Source organism: Ambystoma mexicanum, chromosome 1p (assembly GCF_040938575.1).
Source record: "Ambystoma mexicanum isolate Mex_15411 chromosome 1p, UKY_AmexF1_1, whole genome shotgun sequence".
In the NCBI taxonomy this organism is placed as follows: domain Eukaryota; kingdom Metazoa; phylum Chordata; class Amphibia; order Caudata; family Ambystomatidae; genus Ambystoma; species Ambystoma mexicanum.
In genome coordinates, this window is record NC_090921.1 from 912693625 (window position 1) to 912712045 (window position 18421).

An 18421-nucleotide genomic window follows, 5' to 3' on the forward strand; every position below is an offset into this window, starting at 1 on the left:
AGGGCCAGTGACGCTTCTGGGCCTGGCTATACCCCTTTTTGCCCTGGGAAACCCAGCGGAGATTAGGCCCGCTCCCCATGTAGTCCCCATCCTCCATTTCCTCTTCCCTCCCTCCTCCCGCCGCCGACCTGCCCCTGACCCTGTGATTGGCTAATGGCAGCAACTGTGGCTGGTGTAACCAGCGGCGCCTCCCTGCATGCTCTTTAACATCGTGTGCAGCTGCAGGTGAGTGCACAGGGCCAGTGACCCTCCTGGGCCTGGCTATACCCCATTTTGCCCCGGGAAACCCGGCGGAGACAAGGCCTGCTTCCCTTGCAGTCTCCAACCTCCATTTCCTCTTCCCTCCCTCCTCCTGCCCCAGACCGCGCCCTGACCCTGTGATTGGCTAATGGCAGCAACTGTGGCTGGTGTAACCAGCGGCACCTGCCTGCATGCTCTTTAACATCGTGAGCAGCTGCAGGTGAGTGCGCAGGGCCAGTGACCGTCGTGGTCCTGGCTATACCCCATTTTGCCCTGGGAAACCCGGCGGAGATGAGGCCCACTCCCCATGCAGTCCCCAACCTCCATTTCCTCTTCCCGACCTCCTCCCGCCCCCGACCGGCCCCGGACCCTGTGATTGGCTAATGGCAGCAACTGTGGCTGGTGTAACCAGCGGCGCCTCCCTGCATGCTCTTTAACATCGTGAGCAGCTGCAGGTGAGTGCACAGGGCCAGTGACCCTCCTGGGCCTGGGTATACCCCATTTTGCATGGGGGAAACCCAGTGGAGACAAGGCCTGCTTCCCTGGCAGTCCCCAACCTCCATTTCCTCTTCCCTCCCTCCTCCTGCCTCCTGACTGTCACCCAACCCTGTGATTGGCTAATGGCAGCAACTGTGGCTGGTGTAACCAGCGCTGCCTCCCATCATGCTCTTTACCATCGTGAGCAGCTGCAGGTGAATGCGCAGGGCCAGAGACCCTCCTGGCCCTGGCTATACCCCTTTTTGCCCTGGGAAACCCGGCGGAGATTAGGCCCGCTCCCCATGCAGTCCCCAACCTCCATTTCCTCTTCCCTCCCTCCTCCCGCCCCCGACCGGCCCCTGACCCTGTGATTGGCTAATGGCAGCAACTGTGGCTGGTGTAACCAGCGGCGCCTCCCTGCATGCTCTTTAACATCGTGAGCAGCTGCAGGTGAGTGCACAGGGCCAGCGACCCTCCTGGACCTGGCTATACCCCATTTTGCACGGGGGAAACCCAGTGGAGACAAGGCCTGCTTCCCTGGTAGTCCCCAACCTCCATTTCCTCTTCCCTCCCTCCTCCTGCCTCCTGACTCTCGCCCAACCCTGTGATTGGCTAATGGCAGCAACTGTGGCTGGTGTAACCAGCGTCGCCTCCCTTCATGCTCTTTAACATTGTGAGCAGCTGCAGTTGATTACGAAGGGCCAGCGACCCTCCTGGGCCATGCTATACCCCATTTTGCCCTGGGAAACCCGGCTTAGACAAGGCCCACTCCCCTTGCAGTCCCCAATCTTCATTTCCTCTTCCCTCCTTCCTCCCACCTCCCGACCAGCCTCCGACCCTGTGATTGGCTAATGGCAGCAACTGTGGCTGGTGTAACCAGCGGCACTTGCCTGCATGCTCTTTAACATCGTTCGCAGATGCAGATGAGTGCGCAGGGCCAGTGACCCTCCTGGGCCTGGCTATACCCCATTTTGCCCTGGGAAACCCGGCAGAGACGAGGCCCACTCCCTTTGCAGTCCCCAACCTTCATTTCCTCTTCCCTCCTTTCTCCCACCTTCCGACCAGCCCCTGACCCTGTGATTGACTAATGGCAGCAACTGTGGCTGGTGTAACCAGCGGCACCTCCCTACATGCTCTTTAACATCATGAGCAGCTGCAGGTGAGTGCACAGGGCCAGTGACCCTCCTGGGCCTGGCTATACCCCATTTTGCACGGGGGAAACCCAGTGGAGACAAGGCCTGCTTCCCTGGCAGTCCCCAACCTCCATTTCCTCTTCCCTCCCTCCTCCCGCCGCCGACCTGCCCCTGACCCTGTGATTGGCTAATGGCAGCAACTGTGGCTGGTGTAACCAGCGGCGCCTCCCTGCATGCTCTTTAACATTGTGTGCAGCTGCAGGTGAGTGCACAGGGCCAGTGACCCTCCTGGGCCTGGCTATACCCCATTTTGCCCCGGGAAACCCGGCGGAGACAAGGCCTGCTTCCCTTGCAGTCTCCAACCTCCATTTCCTCTTCCCTCCCTCCTCCTGCCCCAGACCGCGCCCTGACCCTGTGATTGGCTAATGGCAGCAACTGTGGCTGGTGTAACCAGTGGCACCTGCCTGCATGCTCTTTAACATCGTGAGCAGCTGCAGGTGAGTGCGCAGGGCCAGTGACCCTCGTGGTCCTGGCTATACCCCATTTTGCCCTGGGAAACCCGGCAGAGATGAGGCCCGCTCCCCATGCAGTCCCCAACCTCCATTTCCTCTTCCCGAACTCCTCCGGCCCCCGACCGGCCCCGGACCCTGTGATTGGCTAATGGCAGCAACTGTGGCTGGTGTAACCAGCGGCGCCTCCCTGCATGCTCTTTAACATCGTGAGCAGCTGGAGGTGAGTGCACAGGGCCAGTGACCCTCCTGGGCCTGGGTATACCCCATTTTGCACGGGGGAAACCCAGTGGAGACAAGGCCTGCTTCCCTGGCAGTCCCCAACCTCCATTTCCTCTTCCCTCCCTCCTCTTGCCTCCTGACTGTCGCCCAACCCTGTGATTGGCTAATGGCAGCAACTGTGGCTGGTGTAACCAGCGCCGCCTCCCATCATGCTCTTTACCATCGTGAGCAGCTGCAGGTGAATGAGCAGGGCCAGAGACCCTCCTGGCCCTGGCTATACCCCTTTTTGCCCTGGGAAACCCGGCGGAGATTAGGCCCGCTCCCCATGCAGTCCCCAACCTCCATTTCCTCTTCCCTCCCTCCTCCCGCCCCCGACCGGCCCCTGACCCTGTGATTGGCTAATGGCAGCAACTGTGGCTTGTGTAACCAGCGGCATCTCCCTGCATGCTCTTTAACATCATGAGCAGCTGCAGGTGAGTGCACAGGGCCAGCGACCCTCCTGGGCCTGGCTATACCCCATTTTGCCCAGGGAAACCCGGCGGAGACAAGGCCTGCTTCCCTTGCAGTCCCCAACCTCTATTTCCTCTTCCCTCCCTCCTCCTGCCTCCCGACCGTCGCCCAACCGAGTGATTGGCTAATGGCAGCAACTGTGGCTGGTGTAACCAGCGCCACCTCCCTTCATGCTCTTTAACATTGTGAGCAGCTGCAGGTAAGTGTGAAGGGCCAGCGACCCTCCTGGGCCATGCTATACCCCATTTTGCCCTGGGAAACCCGGCGGAGACGAGGCCCACTCCTCATGCAGTCCCCAACCTCCATTTCCTCTTCCTGACCTCCTCCCAAGCCCCCGACCTGCCCCTGACCCGGTGATTGGCTAATGGCAGCAACTGTGGCTGGTGTAACCAGCGGCACCTCCCTTCATGCTCTTTAACATTGTGAGCAGCTGCAGGTGAGTGCGAAGGGCCAGCGACCCTCCTGGGCCATGCTATCCTCCCCCATTTTGCCCTGGGAAACCCGGCGGAGACGAGGCCCACTCCCCTTGCAGTCCCCAACCTTCATTTCCTCTTCCCTCCTTCCTCCCACCTCCCGACCAGCCCCTGACCCTGAGGTTGGCTAATGGCAGCAACTGTGACTGGTGTAACCAGCGGTGCCTCCCTGCATGCTCTTTAACATTGTGAGCAGCTGCACAGAGTACGCAAGGCCAGTGACCCTCCTGGGCCTGGCTATACCCCATTTTGCCCTGGGAAACCTGGCAGAGACGAGGCCCGCTCCCCTTGCAGTCCCCAACCTCAATTTCCTCTTCCCTTCCTCCTCCCGCCTTCGGACCGGCCCCCGTCCCTGTGATTGGCTAATGGCAGCAATTGTGGCTGGAGTAACCAGCGGCGCCTCCCTGCATGCTCTTTAACATCCTGAACAGCTGCAGGTGAGTGCGCAGGGCCAGCGACCCTCCTGGGCTGTGCTGTACCCCATTGTGCCCTGGGAAAACCCGGTGGAGACGAGGCCCGCTCCCCTTGCAGTCCCCAACTCCATTTCCTTGTCCCTTGCTCCTCCCGCCTCCCGACCGGCCCCCGACCCTGTGATTGGCTAATGGCAGCAACTGTGGCTGGTGTAACCAGCGGCGCCTCCCTGCATGCACTTTAACATCGTGAGCAGCTTCAGGTGAGTGCGTAGGGCCAGTGACCCTCCTGGGCCTGGCTATACCCCATTTTGCACGGGGGAAACCCAGTGGAGACAAGGCCTGCTTCCCTGGCAGTCCCCAACCTCCATTTCCTCTTCCCTCCCTCCTCCTGCCTCCTGACTGTCGCCCAACCCTGTGATTGGCTAATGGCAGCAACTGTGGCTGGTGTAACCAGCGCCGCCTCCCATCATGCTCTTTAACACCGTGAGCAGCTGCAGGTGAGTGCGCAGGGCCAGTGACGCTTCTGGGCCTGGCTATACCCCTTTTTGCCCTGGGAAACCCAGCGGAGATTAGGCCCGCTCCCCATGTAGTCCCCATCCTCCATTTCCTCTTCCCTCCCTCCTCCCGCCGCCGACCTGCCCCTGACCCTGTGATTGGCTAATGGCAGCAACTGTGGCTGGTGTAACCAGCGGCGCCTCCCTGCATGCTCTTTAACATCGTGTGCAGCTGCAGGTGAGTGCACAGGGCCAGTGACCCTCCTGGGCCTGGCTATACCCCATTTTGCCCCGGGAAACCCGGCGGAGACAAGGCCTGCTTCCCTTGCAGTCTCCAACCTCCATTTCCTCTTCCCTCCCTCCTCCTGCCCCAGACCGCGCCCTGACCCTGTGATTGGCTAATGGCAGCAACTGTGGCTGGTGTAACCAGCGGCACCTGCCTGCATGCTCTTTAACATCGTGAGCAGCTGCAGGTGAGTGCGCAGGGCCAGTGACCGTCGTGGTCCTGGCTATACCCCATTTTGCCCTGGGAAACCCGGCGGAGATGAGGCCCGCTCCCCATGCAGTCCCCAACCTCCATTTCCTCTTCCCGACCTCCTCCCGCCCACGACCGGCCCCGGACCCTGTGATTGGCTAATGGCAGCAACTGTGGCTGGTGTAACCAGCGGCGCCTCCCTTCATGCTCTTTAACATCGTGAGCAGCTGCAGGTGAGTGCACAGGGCCAGCGACCCTCCTGGGCCTGGCTATACCCCATTTTGCACGGGGGAAACCCAGTGGAGACAAGGCCTGCTTCCCTGGCAGTCCCCAACCTCCATTTCCTCTTCCCTCCCTCCTCTTGCCTCCTGACTGTCGCCCAACCCTGTGATTGGCTAATGGCAGCAACTGTGGCTGGTGTAACCAGCGGCGCCTCCCTGCATGTTCTTTAACATCGTGAGCAGCTGCAGGTGAGTGCGCAGGGCCAGCAACCTTCCTGGGCCTGGCTATACCCCATTTTGCCCTGGGAAAACCCGGTGGAGATGAGGCCCGCTCCCCTTGCAGTCCCCAAATCCATTTCCTTGACCCTTGCTCCTCCCGCCTCCTGACCGGCCCCCGACCCTGTGATTGGCTAATGGCAGCAACTGTGGCTGGAGTAACCAGCGGCGCCTCCCTGCATGCTCTTTAACATCCTGAACAGCTGCAGGTGAGTGCGCAGAGCCAGCGACCCTCCTGGGCTGTGCTATACCCCATTGTGCCCTGGGAAAACCCGGTGGAGACGAGGCCCGCTCCCCTTGCAGTCCCCAACTCCATTTCCTTCACCATTGCTCCTCCCGACCGGCCCCCGACCCTGTGATTGGCTAATGGCAGCAACTGTGGTTGGTGTAAACAGCGCCGCCTCCCTTCATGCTCTTTAACATCGTGAGCAGCTGCAGGTGAGTGCGAAGGGCCAGCGACCCTCCTGGGCCATGCTATACCCCATTTTGCCCTGGGAAACCCGGCAGAGACAAGGCCCGCTCCCCTTGCATTCCCCAACCTCCATTTCCTCTTCCCTCCTTCCTCCCACCTCCTGACCAGCCCCCGACCCTGTGATTGGCTAATGGCAGCAACTGTGGCTGGTGTAACCAGCGGCACTTGCCTGCATGCTCTTTAACATCGTGAGCAGCTGCAGATGAGTGCGCAGGGCCAGTGAACCTCCTGGGACTGGCTATGCCCCATTTTGCCTTGGGAAACCCGGCGGAAATGAGGCCCGCTCCCCATGCCGTCCCCAACCTCCAATTCCTCTTCCCTCCCTCCTCCTGCCCCAGACTGGCCCCTGACCCTGTGATTGGCTAATGGCAGCAACTGTGGCTGGTGTAACCAGCGGCACCTGGCTGCATGCTCTTTAACATCGTGAGCAGCTGCAGGTGAGTGCGCAGGGCCAGTGACCCTCCTGGGCCTGGCTATACCCCTTTTTGCCCTGGGACACCCAGCGGAGATTAGGCTCGCTCCCCATGCAGTCCCCAACCTGCATTTCCTCTTCCCTCCCTCCTCCCGCCCCCGACCGGCCCCTGACCATGTGATTGGCTAATGGCAGCAACTGTGGCTGGTGTAACCAGCGGCGCCTCCCTGCATGCTCTTTAACATTGTGAGCAACTGCAGGTGAGTGCACAGGGCCAGCGACCCTCCTGGGCCTGGCTATATCCCAGTTTGCCCCGGGAAACCCGGCGGAGACTAGGCTTGCTTCCCATGCAGTCTCCAACCTCGATTTCCTCTTCCCTCCCTCCTCCTGCCCCCGACTGCCCCCTGACCCTGTGATTGGCTAATGGCAGCAACTGTGGCTTGTGTAACCAGCGGCACCTCCCTACATGCTCTTTAACATCATGAGCAGCTGCAGGTGAGTGCACAGGGCCAGCGACCATCCTGGGCCTGGCTATACCCCATTTTGCACAGGGGAAACCCAGTGGAGACAAGGCCTGCTTCCCTGGCAGTCCCCAACCTCCATTTCCTCTTCCCTCCCTCCTCCTGCCTCCTGACTGTCGCCCAACCCTGTGATTGGCTAATGGCAGCAACTGTGGCTTGTGTAACCAGCGCCGCCTCCCTTCATGCTCTTTAACATTGTGAGCAGCTGCAGGTGATTGCGAAGGGCCAGCGACCCTCCTGGGCCATGCTATACCCCATTTTGCCCTGGGAAACCCGGCGGAGACAAGGCCCACTCCCCTTGCAGTCCCCAACCTTCATTTCCTCTTCCCTCCTTCCTCCCACCTTCCGACCAGCCCCCGACCCTGTGATTGACTCATGGCAGCAACTGTGGCTGGTATAACCAGCGGCACCTGCCTGTATGCTCTTTAACATTGTGAGCAGCTGCAGGTGAGTGCGCAGACCCAGTGACCCTCCTGGGCCTGGCTATACCCCTTTTTGCCCTGGGAAACCCGGCGGAGATTAGGCCCGCTCCCCATGCAGTCCCCAACCTCCATTTCCTCTTCCCTCCCTCTTCCCTCCCCTGACCGGCCCCTGACCCTGGGATTGGCTAATGGCAGCAACTGTGGCTGGTGTAACCAGCGGCGCCCTACTGGATGCTCTTTAACATCGTGAGCAGCTGCAGGTGAGTGTACAGGGCCAGCGACCCTCCTGGGCCTTGCTATACCCCATTTTGCCCCGGGAAACCCGGCGGAGACAAGGCCTGCTTCCCTTGGAGTCTCCAACCTCCATTTCATTTTCCCTCCCTCCCCCTGCCCCCGACCGCCCCCTGACCCTGTGATTGGCTAATGGCAGCAACTGTGGCTTGTGTAACCAGCGGCACCTCCCTACATGCTCTTTAACATCATGAGCAGCTGCAGGTGAGTGCACAGGGCCAGCGACCCTCCTGGGCCTGCCTCTACCCCATTTTGCACGGGGGAAACCCAGTGGAGACAAGGCCTGCTTCCCTGGCAGTCCCCAACCTCCATTTCCTCTTCCCTCCCTCCTCCTGCCTCCTGACTGTCGCCCAACCCTGTGATTGGCTAATGGCAGCAACTGTGGCTGGTGTAACCAGCGCCACCTCCTTCATGCCCTTTAACATCGTGAGCAGCTGCAGGTGAGTGCGAAGGGCAAGCGACCCTCCTGGGCCATGCTATACCCCATTTTGCCCTGGGATACCCGGCGGAGACGAGGCCCACTCCCCTTGCAATCCTCAACCTTCATTTCCTCTTCCCTCCTTCCTCCCACCTCCCGACCAGCCCCCGACCCTGTGATTGGCTAATGGCAGCAACTATGGCTGGTGTAACCAGCGGCACCTGCCTGCATGCTCTTTAACATCGTGAGCAGCTGCAGGTGAGTGCGCAGGGCCAGTGACCCTCCTGGGCCTGGCTATGCCCCATTTTGCCCTGGGAAACCCGGCGGAGATGAGGCCCGCTCCCCATGCAGTCCCCAACCTCCATTTCCTATTTCCGACCTCCTCCCAAGCCCTCGACCTGCCCCTGACCCTGTGATTGGCTAATGGCAGTAACTGTGGCTGGTGTAACCAGCGGCACCTCCCTTCATGCTCTTTACCATTGTGAGCAGCTGCAGGTGAGTGAGAAGGGCCAGCGACACTCCTGGGCCATGCTATACCCCATTTTGACCTGGGAAACCCGGCGGAGACGAGGCTCACTCCCCTTGCAATCCCCAACCTTCATTTCCTCTTCCCTCCTTCCTCCCACCTCCCGACCAGCCCCCGACCCTGTGATTGCCTAATGGCAGCAACTATGGCTGGTGTAACCAGCGGCACCTGCCTGCATGCTCTTTAACATCGTGAGCAGCTGCAGGTGAGTGCGTAGGGCCAGCGACCCTCCTTGGCTGTGCTATACCCCATTTTGCCCTGAGAAACCTGGCTGAGACGAGGCCCGCTCCCCATGCAGTCCCCAACCTCCATTTCCTCTTCCCCCCCTCCTCCCGCCCCGACCGGCCCCTGACCCTGTGATTGGCTAATGGCAGCAACTGTGGCTTGTGTAACCAGCGGCATCTCCCTGCATGCTCTTTAACATCATGAGCAGCTGCAGGTGAGTGCACAGGGCTAGCGACCCTCCTGGGCCTGGCTATACCCCATTTTGCCCAGTGAAACCCAGCGGAGACAGGGCCTGCTTCCCTTGCAGTCCCCAACCTCCATTTCCTCTTCCCTCCCTCCTCCTGCCTCCCGACCGTCGCCCGACCCTGTGATTAGCTAATGGCAGCAACTGTGGCTGGCGTAACCAGCGCTGCCTCCCTGCATGCTCTTTAACATCGTGAGCAGCTGCACAGAGTACGCAAGACCAGTGACCCTCCTGGGCCTGGCTATACCCCATTTTGCCCTGGGAAACCTGGCAGAGACGAGGCCCGCTCCCCTTGCAGTCCCCAACCTCAATTTCCTCTTCCCTTCCTCCTCCCGCCTCCGGACCGGCTCCCGTCCCTGTGATTGGCTAATGGCAGCAATTGTGGCTGGAGTAACCAGCGGCGCCTCCCTGTATCCTCTTTAACATCCTGAACAGCTGCAGGTGAGTGCGCAGGGCCAGCGACCCTCCTGGGCTGTGCTATACCCCATTGTGCCCTGGGAAAACCCGGTGTAGACGAGGCCCGCTCCCCTTGCAGTCCCCAACTCCATTTCCTTGACCATTGCTCCTCCCGCCTCCCGATCGGCCCCCGACCCTGTGATTGGCTAATGGCAGCAACTGTGGCTGGTGTAACCAGCGCCGCCTCCCTTCATGCTCTTTAACATCGTGAGCAGCTGCAGGTGAGTGCGAAGGGCCAGCGACCCTCCTGGGCCATGCTATACCCCATTTTGACCTGGGAAACCCGGCAGTTACAAGGCCCGCTCCCCATGCAGTCCCCAACCTCCATTTCCTCTTCCCTCCTTCCTCCCACCTCCTGACCAGCCCCCGACCCTGTGATTGGCTAATGGCAGCAACTGTGGCTGGTGTAACCAGCGGCACTTGCCTGCATGCTCTTTAACATCGTGAGCAGCTGCAGATGAGTGCGCAGGGCCAGTGAACCTCCTGGGACCGGCTATGCCCCATTTTGCCTTGGGAAACCCGGCGGAAATGAGGCCCGCTCCCCATGCAGTCCCCAACCTCCATTTCCTCTTCCCTCCCTCCTCCTGCCCCAGACTGGCCCCTGACCCTGTGATTGGCTAATGGCAGCAACTGTGGCTGGTGTAACCAGCGGCACCTGGCTGCATGCTCTTTAACATCGTGAGCAGCTGCAGGTGAGTGCGCAGGGCCAGTGACCCTCCTGGGCCTGGCTATACCCATTTTTGCCCTGGGAAACCCGGCGGAGATTAGGCTCGCTCCCCATGCAGTCCCCAACCTGCATTTCCTCTTCCCTCCCTACTCCCGCCCCCGACCGGCCCCTGACCCTGTGATTGGCTAATGGCAGCAACTGTGGCTGGTGTAACCAGCGGCGCCTCCCTGCATGCTCTTTAACATTGTGAGCAACTGCAGGTGAGTGCACAGGGCCAGCGACCCTCCTGGGCCTGGCTATATCCCAGTTTGCCCCGGGAAACCCGGCGGAGACTAGGCCTGCTTCCCTTGCAGTCTCCAACCTCGATTTCCTCTTCCCTCCCTCCTCCTGCCCCCGACCACCCCCTGACCCTGTGATTGGCTAATGGCAGCAACTGTGGCTTGTGTAACCAGCGGCACCTCCCTACATGCTCTTTAACATCATGAGCAGCTGCAGGTGAGTGCACAGGGCCAGCGACCATCCTGGGCCTGCCTCTAACCCATTTTGCACGGGGGAAACTCAGTGGAGACAAGGCCTGCTTCCCTGGCAGTCCCCAACCTCCATTTCCTCTTCCCTCCCTCCTCCTGCCTCCTGACTGTCGCCCAACCCTGTGATTGGCTAATGGCAGCAACTGTGGCTGGTGTAACCAGCGCCGCCTCCCTTCATGCTCTTTAACATTGTGAGCAGCTGCAGGTGATTGCGAAGGGCCAGCGACCCTCCTGGGCCATGCTATACCCCATTTTGCCCTGGGAAACCCGGCGGAGACAAGGCCCACTCCCCTTGCAGTCCCCAATCTTCATTTCCTCTTCCCTCCTTCCTCCCACCTCCCGACCAACCCCCGACCCTGTGATTGGCTAATGGCAGCAACTGTGGCTGGTGTAACCAGCGGCACTTGCCTGCATGCTCTTTAACATCGTGAGCAGATGCAGATGAGTGCGCAGGGCCAGTGACCCTCCTGGGCCTGGCTATACCCCATTTTGCCCTGGGAAACACGGCGGAGATGAGGCCCGCTCCCCATCCAGTCCCCAACCTCCATTTCCTCTTCCCTCCCTCCTCCCGCCCCAGACCGGCCCCTGACCCTGTGATTGGCTAATGGCAGCAACTGTGGCTGGTGTAACCAGCGGCACCTGGCTGCATGCTCTTTAACATCGTGAGCAGCTGCAGGTGAGTGCGCAGGGCCAGTGACCCTCCTGGGCCTGGCTATACCCCTTTTTGCCCTGGGAAACCCGGCGGAGATTAGGGTCGTTCCCCATGCAGTCCCCAACCTCCATTTTCTCTTCCCTCCCTCCTCCTGCCCCCGACCGGCCCCTGACCCTGTGATTGGCTAATGGCAGCAACTGTGGCTGGTGTAACCAGCGGCGCCTCCCTGCATGCTCTTTAACATCGTGAGCAACTGCAGGTGAGTGCACAGGGCCAGCGACCCTCCTGGGCCTGGCTATATCCCAGTTTGCCCCGGGAAACTCGGCGGAGACAAGGCCTGCTTCCCTTGCAGTCTCCAACCTCGATTTCCTCTTCCCTCCCTCCTCCTGCCCCCGACCGCCCCCTGACCCTGTGATTGGCTAATGGCAGCAACTGTGGCTTGTGTAACCAGCGGCACCTCCCTACATGCTCTTTAACATCATGAGCAGTTGCAGGTGAGTGCACAGGGCCAGCGACCCTCCTGGGCCTGACTATACCCCATTTTGCACGGGGGAAACCCAGTGGAGACAAGGCCTGCTTCCCTGGCAGTCCCCAACCTCCATTTCCTCTTTCCTCCCTCCTCCTGCCTCCTGACTGTCGCCCAACCCTGTGATTGGCTAATGGCAGCAACTGTGGCTTGTGTAACCAGCGCCACCTCCCTTCATGCTCTTTAACATTGTGAGCAGCTGCAGGTGATTGCGAAGGGCCAGCGACCCTCCTGGGCCATGCTATACCCCATTTTGCCCTGGGAAACCTGGCGGAGACAAGGCCCACTCCCCTTGCAGTCCCCAACCTTCATTTCCTCTTCCCTCCTTCCTCCCACCTTCCGACCAGCCCCCGACCCTGTGATTGACTAATGGCAGCAACTGTGGCTGGTATAACCAGCGGCACCTGCCTGCATGCTCTTTAACATCGTGAGCAGCTGCAGGTGAGTGCGCAGGGCCAGTGACCCTCCTGGGCCTGGCTATACCCCTTTTTGCCCTGGGAAACCCGGCGGAGATTAGGCCGCCTCCCCATGCAGTCCCCAACCTCCATTTCCTCTTCCCTCCCTCCTCCCGCCCCAGACCGGCCCCTGACCCTGGGATTGGCTAATGGCAGCAAATGTGGCTGGTGTAACCAGCGGCGCCTCACTGCATGCTCTTTAACATCGTGAGCAGCTGCAGGTGAGTGCACAGGGCCAGCGACCCTCCTGTGCCTGGCTATACCATATTTTGCCCCTCGGAAACCCGGCAGAGACAAGGCCTGCTTCCCTTGCAGTCTCCAATCTCCATTTCCTCTTCCCTCCCTCCTCCTGCCTCCCGACCGCCCCTTGACCCTGTGATTAACTAATGGCAGCAACTCTGACTTGTGTAACCAGCGGCACCTCCCTGCATACTCTTTAACATCATGAGCAGCTGCAGGTGAGTGCACAGGGCCAGCGACCCTTCTGGGCCTGGCTATACCCCATTTTGCCCTCGGAAACCCGGCAGAGACAAGGCCTGCTTCCCTCGCAGTCCCCAACCTCCATTTCCTCTTCCCTCCCTCCTCCGCCTCCCGACCGTCGCACGACCCTGTGATTGGCTAATGGCAGCAACTGTGGCTGGTGTAACCAGCGCCGCCTCCCTTCATGCTCTTTAACATTGTGAGCAGCTGCAGGTGAGTGTGAAGGGCCAGTGACCCTCCTGGGCCTGGCTATACCCCATTTTGCCCCAGGAAACCCGGCGGAGACAAGGCATGCTTCCCTTGCAGTCTCCAACCTCCATTTCCTCTTCCCTCCCTCCTCCTGCCCCCGACCGCCCCCCTGACCCTGTGATTGGCTAATAGCAACAACTGTGGCTGGTGTAACCAGCGCCGCCTCCCTTCATGCTCTTTAACATTGTGAGCAGCTTCAGGTGAGTGTGAAGGGCCAGTGACCCTCCTGGGTCTGGCTATACCCCTTTTTGCCCTGGGAAACCCGGCGGAGATTAGGCCGCCTCCCCATGCAGTCCCCAACCTCCATTTCCTCTTCCCTCCCTCCTCCCGCCCCCGACCGGCCCCTGACCCTGGGATTGGCTAATGGCAGCAACTGTGGCTGGTGTAACCAGCGGCGCCTCACTGCATGCTCTTTAACATCGTGAGCAGCTGCAGGTGAGTGCACAGGGCCAGCGACCCTCCTGTGCCTGGCTATACCATATTTTGCCCCTCGGAAACCCGGCAGAGACAAGGCCTGCTTCCCTTGCAGTCTCCAATCTCCATTTCCTCTTCCCTCCCTCCTCCTGCCTCCGACCGCCCCTTGACCCTGTGATTAACTAATGGCAGCAACTCTGACTTGTGTAACCAGCGGCACCTCCCTGCATACTCTTTAACATCATGAGCAGCTGCAGGTGAGTGCACAGGGCCAGCGACCCTTCTGGGCCTGGCTATACCCCATTTTGCCTTCGGAAACCCGGCAGAGACAAGGCCTGCTTCCCTCGCAGTCCCCAACCTCCATTTCCTCTTCCCTCCCTCCTCCGCCTCCCGACCGTCGCACGACCCTGTGATTGGCTAATGGCAGCAACTGTGGCTGGTGTAACCAGCGCCGCCTCCCTTCATGCTCTTTAACATTGTGAGCAGCTGCAGGTGAGTGTGAAGGGCCAGTGACCCTCCTGGGCCTGGCTATACCCCATTTTGCCCCAGGAAACCCGGCGGAGACAAGGCATGCTTCCCTTGCAGTCTCCAACCTCCATTTCCTCTTCCCTCCCTCCTCCTGCCCCCGACCGCCCCCTGACCCTGTGATTGGCTAATGGCAACAACTGTGGCTTGTGTTACCAGCGGCACGATATCATGAGCAGGTGCAGGTGAGTGCACAGGGCCAGCAATCCTCTTGGGCCTGGCTATACCCCATTTTGTCCTGGGAAACCTGGCAGAGACAAGGCATGCTTCCCTTCCAGTCCCCAACCTCCATTTCCTCTTCCCTCCCTCCTCCTGCATCCCGACTGTCGCCCGACCCTGTGATTGGCTAATGGCAGCAACTGTGGCTGGTGTAACCAGCGCCGCCTCCCTTCATGCTCTTTAACATTGTGAGCAGCTGCAGGTGATTGCGAAGGGCCAGCGACCCTCCTGGGCCATGCTATACCCCATTTTGCCCTGGGAAACCCGGCGGAGACAAGGCCCACTCCCCTTGCAGTCCCCAATCTTCATTTCCTCTTCCCTCCTTCCTCCCACCTCCCGACCAACCCCCGACCCTGTGATTGGCTAATGGCAGCAACTGTGGCTGGTGTAACCAGCGGCACTTGCCTGCATGCTCTTTAACATCGTGAGCAGATGCAGATGAGTGCGCAGGGCCAGTGACCCTCCTGGGCCTGGCTATACCCCATTTTGCCCTGGGAAACACGGCGGAGATGAGGCCCGCTCCCCATCCAGTCCCCAACCTCCATTTCCTCTTCCCTCCCTCCTCCCGCCCCAGACCGGCCCCTGACCCTGTGATTGGCTAATGGCAGCAACTGTGGCTGGTGTAACCAGCGGCACCTGGCTGCATGCTCTTTAACATCGTGAGCAGCTGCAGGTGAGTGCGCAGGGCCAGTGACCCTCCTGGGCCTGGCTATACCCCTTTTTGCCCTGGGAAACCCGGCGGAGATTAGGGTCGTTCCCCATGCAGTCCCCAACCTCCATTTTCTCTTCCCTCCCTCCTCCTGCCCCCGACCGGCCCCTGACCCTGGGATTGGCTAATGGCAGCAACTGTGGCTGGTGTAACCAGCGGCGCCTCACTGCATGCTCTTTAACATCGTGAGCAGCTGCAGGTGAGTGCACAGGGCCAGCGACCCTCCTGTGCCTGGCTATACCATATTTTGCCCCTCGGAAACCCGGCAGAGACAAGGCCTGCTTCCCTTGCAGTCTCCAACCTCGATTTCCTCTTCCCTCCCTCCTCCTGCCCCCGACCGCCCCCTGACCCTGTGATTGGCTAATGGCAGCAACTGTGGCTTGTGTAACCAGCGGCACCTCCCTACATGCTCTTTAACATCATGAGCAGTTGCAGGTGAGTGCACAGGGCCAGCGACCCTCCTGGGCCTGACTATACCCCATTTTGCACGGGGGAAACCCAGTGGAGACAAGGCCTGCTTCCCTGGCAGTCCCCAACCTCCATTTCCTCTTTCCTCCCTCCTCCTGCCTCCTGACTGTCGCCCAACCCTGTGATTGGCTAATGGCAGCAACTGTGGCTTGTGTAACCAGCGCCACCTCCCTTCATGCTCTTTAACATTGTGAGCAGCTGCAGGTGATTGCGAAGGGCCAGCGACCCTCCTGGGCCATGCTATACCCCATTTTGCCCTGGGAAACCTGGCGGAGACAAGGCCCACTCCCCTTGCAGTCCCCAACCTTCATTTCCTCTTCCCTCCTTCCTCCCACCTTCCGACCAGCCCCCGACCCTGTGATTGACTAATGGCAGCAACTGTGGCTGGTATAACCAGCGGCACCTGCCTGCATGCTCTTTAACATCGTGAGCAGCTGCAGGTGAGTGCGCAGGGCCAGTGACCCTCCTGGGCCTGGCTATACCCCTTTTTGCCCTGGGAAACCCGGCGGAGATTAGGCCGCCTCCCCATGCAGTCCCCAACCTCCATTTCCTCTTCCCTCCCTCCTCCCGCCCCAGACCGGCCCCTGACCCTGGGATTGGCTAATGGCAGCAAATGTGGCTGGTGTAACCAGCGGCGCCTCACTGCATGCTCTTTAACATCGTGAGCAGCTGCAGGTGAGTGCACAGGGCCAGCGACCCTCCTGTGCCTGGCTATACCATATTTTGCCCCTCGGAAACCCGGCAGAGACAAGGCCTGCTTCCCTTGCAGTCTCCAATCTCCATTTCCTCTTCCCTCCCTCCTCCTGCCTCCCGACCGCCCCTTGACCCTGTGATTAACTAATGGCAGCAACTCTGACTTGTGTAACCAGCGGCACCTCCCTGCATACTCTTTAACATCATGAGCAGCTGCAGGTGAGTGCACAGGGCCAGCGACCCTTCTGGGCCTGGCTATACCCCATTTTGCCCTCGGAAACCCGGCAGAGACAAGGCCTGCTTCCCTCGCAGTCCCCAACCTCCATTTCCTCTTCCCTCCCTCCTCCGCCTCCCGACCGTCGCACGACCCTGTGATTGGCTAATGGCAGCAACTGTGGCTGGTGTAACCAGCGCCGCCTCCCTTCATGCTCTTTAACATTGTGAGCAGCTGCAGGTGAGTGTGAAGGGCCAGTGACCCTCCTGGGCCTGGCTATACCCCATTTTGCCCCAGGAAACCCGGCGGAGACAAGGCATGCTTCCCTTGCAGTCTCCAACCTCCATTTCCTCTTCCCTCCCTCCTCCTGCCCCCGACCGCCCCCCTGACCCTGTGATTGGCTAATAGCAACAACTGTGGCTGGTGTAACCAGCGCCGCCTCCCTTCATGCTCTTTAACATTGTGAGCAGCTTCAGGTGAGTGTGAAGGGCCAGTGACCCTCCTGGGTCTGGCTATACCCCTTTTTGCCCTGGGAAACCCGGCGGAGATTAGGCCGCCTCCCCATGCAGTCCCCAACCTCCATTTCCTCTTCCCTCCCTCCTCCCGCCCCCGACCGGCCCCTGACCCTGGGATTGGCTAATGGCAGCAACTGTGGCTGGTGTAACCAGCGGCGCCTCACTGCATGCTCTTTAACATCGTGAGCAGCTGCAGGTGAGTGCACAGGGCCAGCGACCCTCCTGTGCCTGGCTATACCATATTTTGCCCCTCGGAAACCCGGCAGAGACAAGGCCTGCTTCCCTTGCAGTCTCCAATCTCCATTTCCTCTTCCCTCCCTCCTCCTGCCTCCGACCGCCCCTTGACCCTGTGATTAACTAATGGCAGCAACTCTGACTTGTGTAACCAGCGGCACCTCCCTGCATACTCTTTAACATCATGAGCAGCTGCAGGTGAGTGCACAGGGCCAGCGACCCTTCTGGGCCTGGCTATACCCCATTTTGCCTTCGGAAACCCGGCAGAGACAAGGCCTGCTTCCCTCGCAGTCCCCAACCTCCATTTCCTCTTCCCTCCCTCCTCCGCCTCCCGACCGTCGCACGACCCTGTGATTGGCTAATGGCAGCAACTGTGGCTGGTGTAACCAGCGCCGCCTCCCTTCATGCTCTTTAACATTGTGAGCAGCTGCAGGTGAGTGTGAAGGGCCAGTGACCCTCCTGGGCCTGGCTATACCCCATTTTGCCCCAGGAAACCCGGCGGAGACAAGGCATGCTTCCCTTGCAGTCTCCAACCTCCATTTCCTCTTCCCTCCCTCCTCCTGCCCCCGACCGCCCCCTGACCCTGTGATTGGCTAATGGCAACAACTGTGGCTTGTGTTACCAGCGGCACGATATCATGAGCAGGTGCAGGTGAGTGCACAGGGCCAGCAATCCTCTTGGGCCTGGCTATACCCCATTTTGTCCTGGGAAACCTGGCAGAGACAAGGCATGCTTCCCTTCCAGTCCCCAACCTCCATTTCCTCTTCCCTCCCTCCTCCTGCATCCCGACTGTCGCCCGACCCTGTGATTGGCTAATGGCAGCAACTGTGGCTGGTGTAACCAGCGCCACCTCCCTTCATGCTCTTTAACATCGTGAGCAGCTGCAGGTGAGTGCGAAGGGCCAGCGACCCTCCTGGGCCATGCTATAGCCCATTTTGCCCTGGGAAACCCGGCGGAGACGAGGCCCACTCCCCTTGCAATCCCTAACCTCCATTTCCTCTTCCCGACCTCCACCCGCCCCCGACCTGCCCCTGTGATTGGCTAATGGCAGCAACTGTGGCTGGTGTAACCAGCGGCACCTCCCTTCATTCTCTTTAACATCGTGAGCAGCTCCAGGTGAGTGTGAAGGGCCAGCGACCCTCCTGGGCCATGCTATCCCCCATTTTGCCCTGGGAAACCCGGCAGAGACGAGGCCCACTCCCCTTGCAGTCCCCAACCTTCATTTCCTCTTCCCTCCTTCCTCCCACCTCCCGACCAGCCCCAGACCCTGTGGTTGGCTAATAGCAGCAACTGTGGCTGGTGTAACCAGCGGCCCCTCCCTGCATGCTCTTTAACATCGTGAGCAGCGGCAGGTGAGTGCGCAGGGGGCCAGTGACCCTCCTGGGCCTGGCTATACCCGATTTTGCCCTGGGAAACCCGGAGGAGACGAGGCCCGTTCCCCATG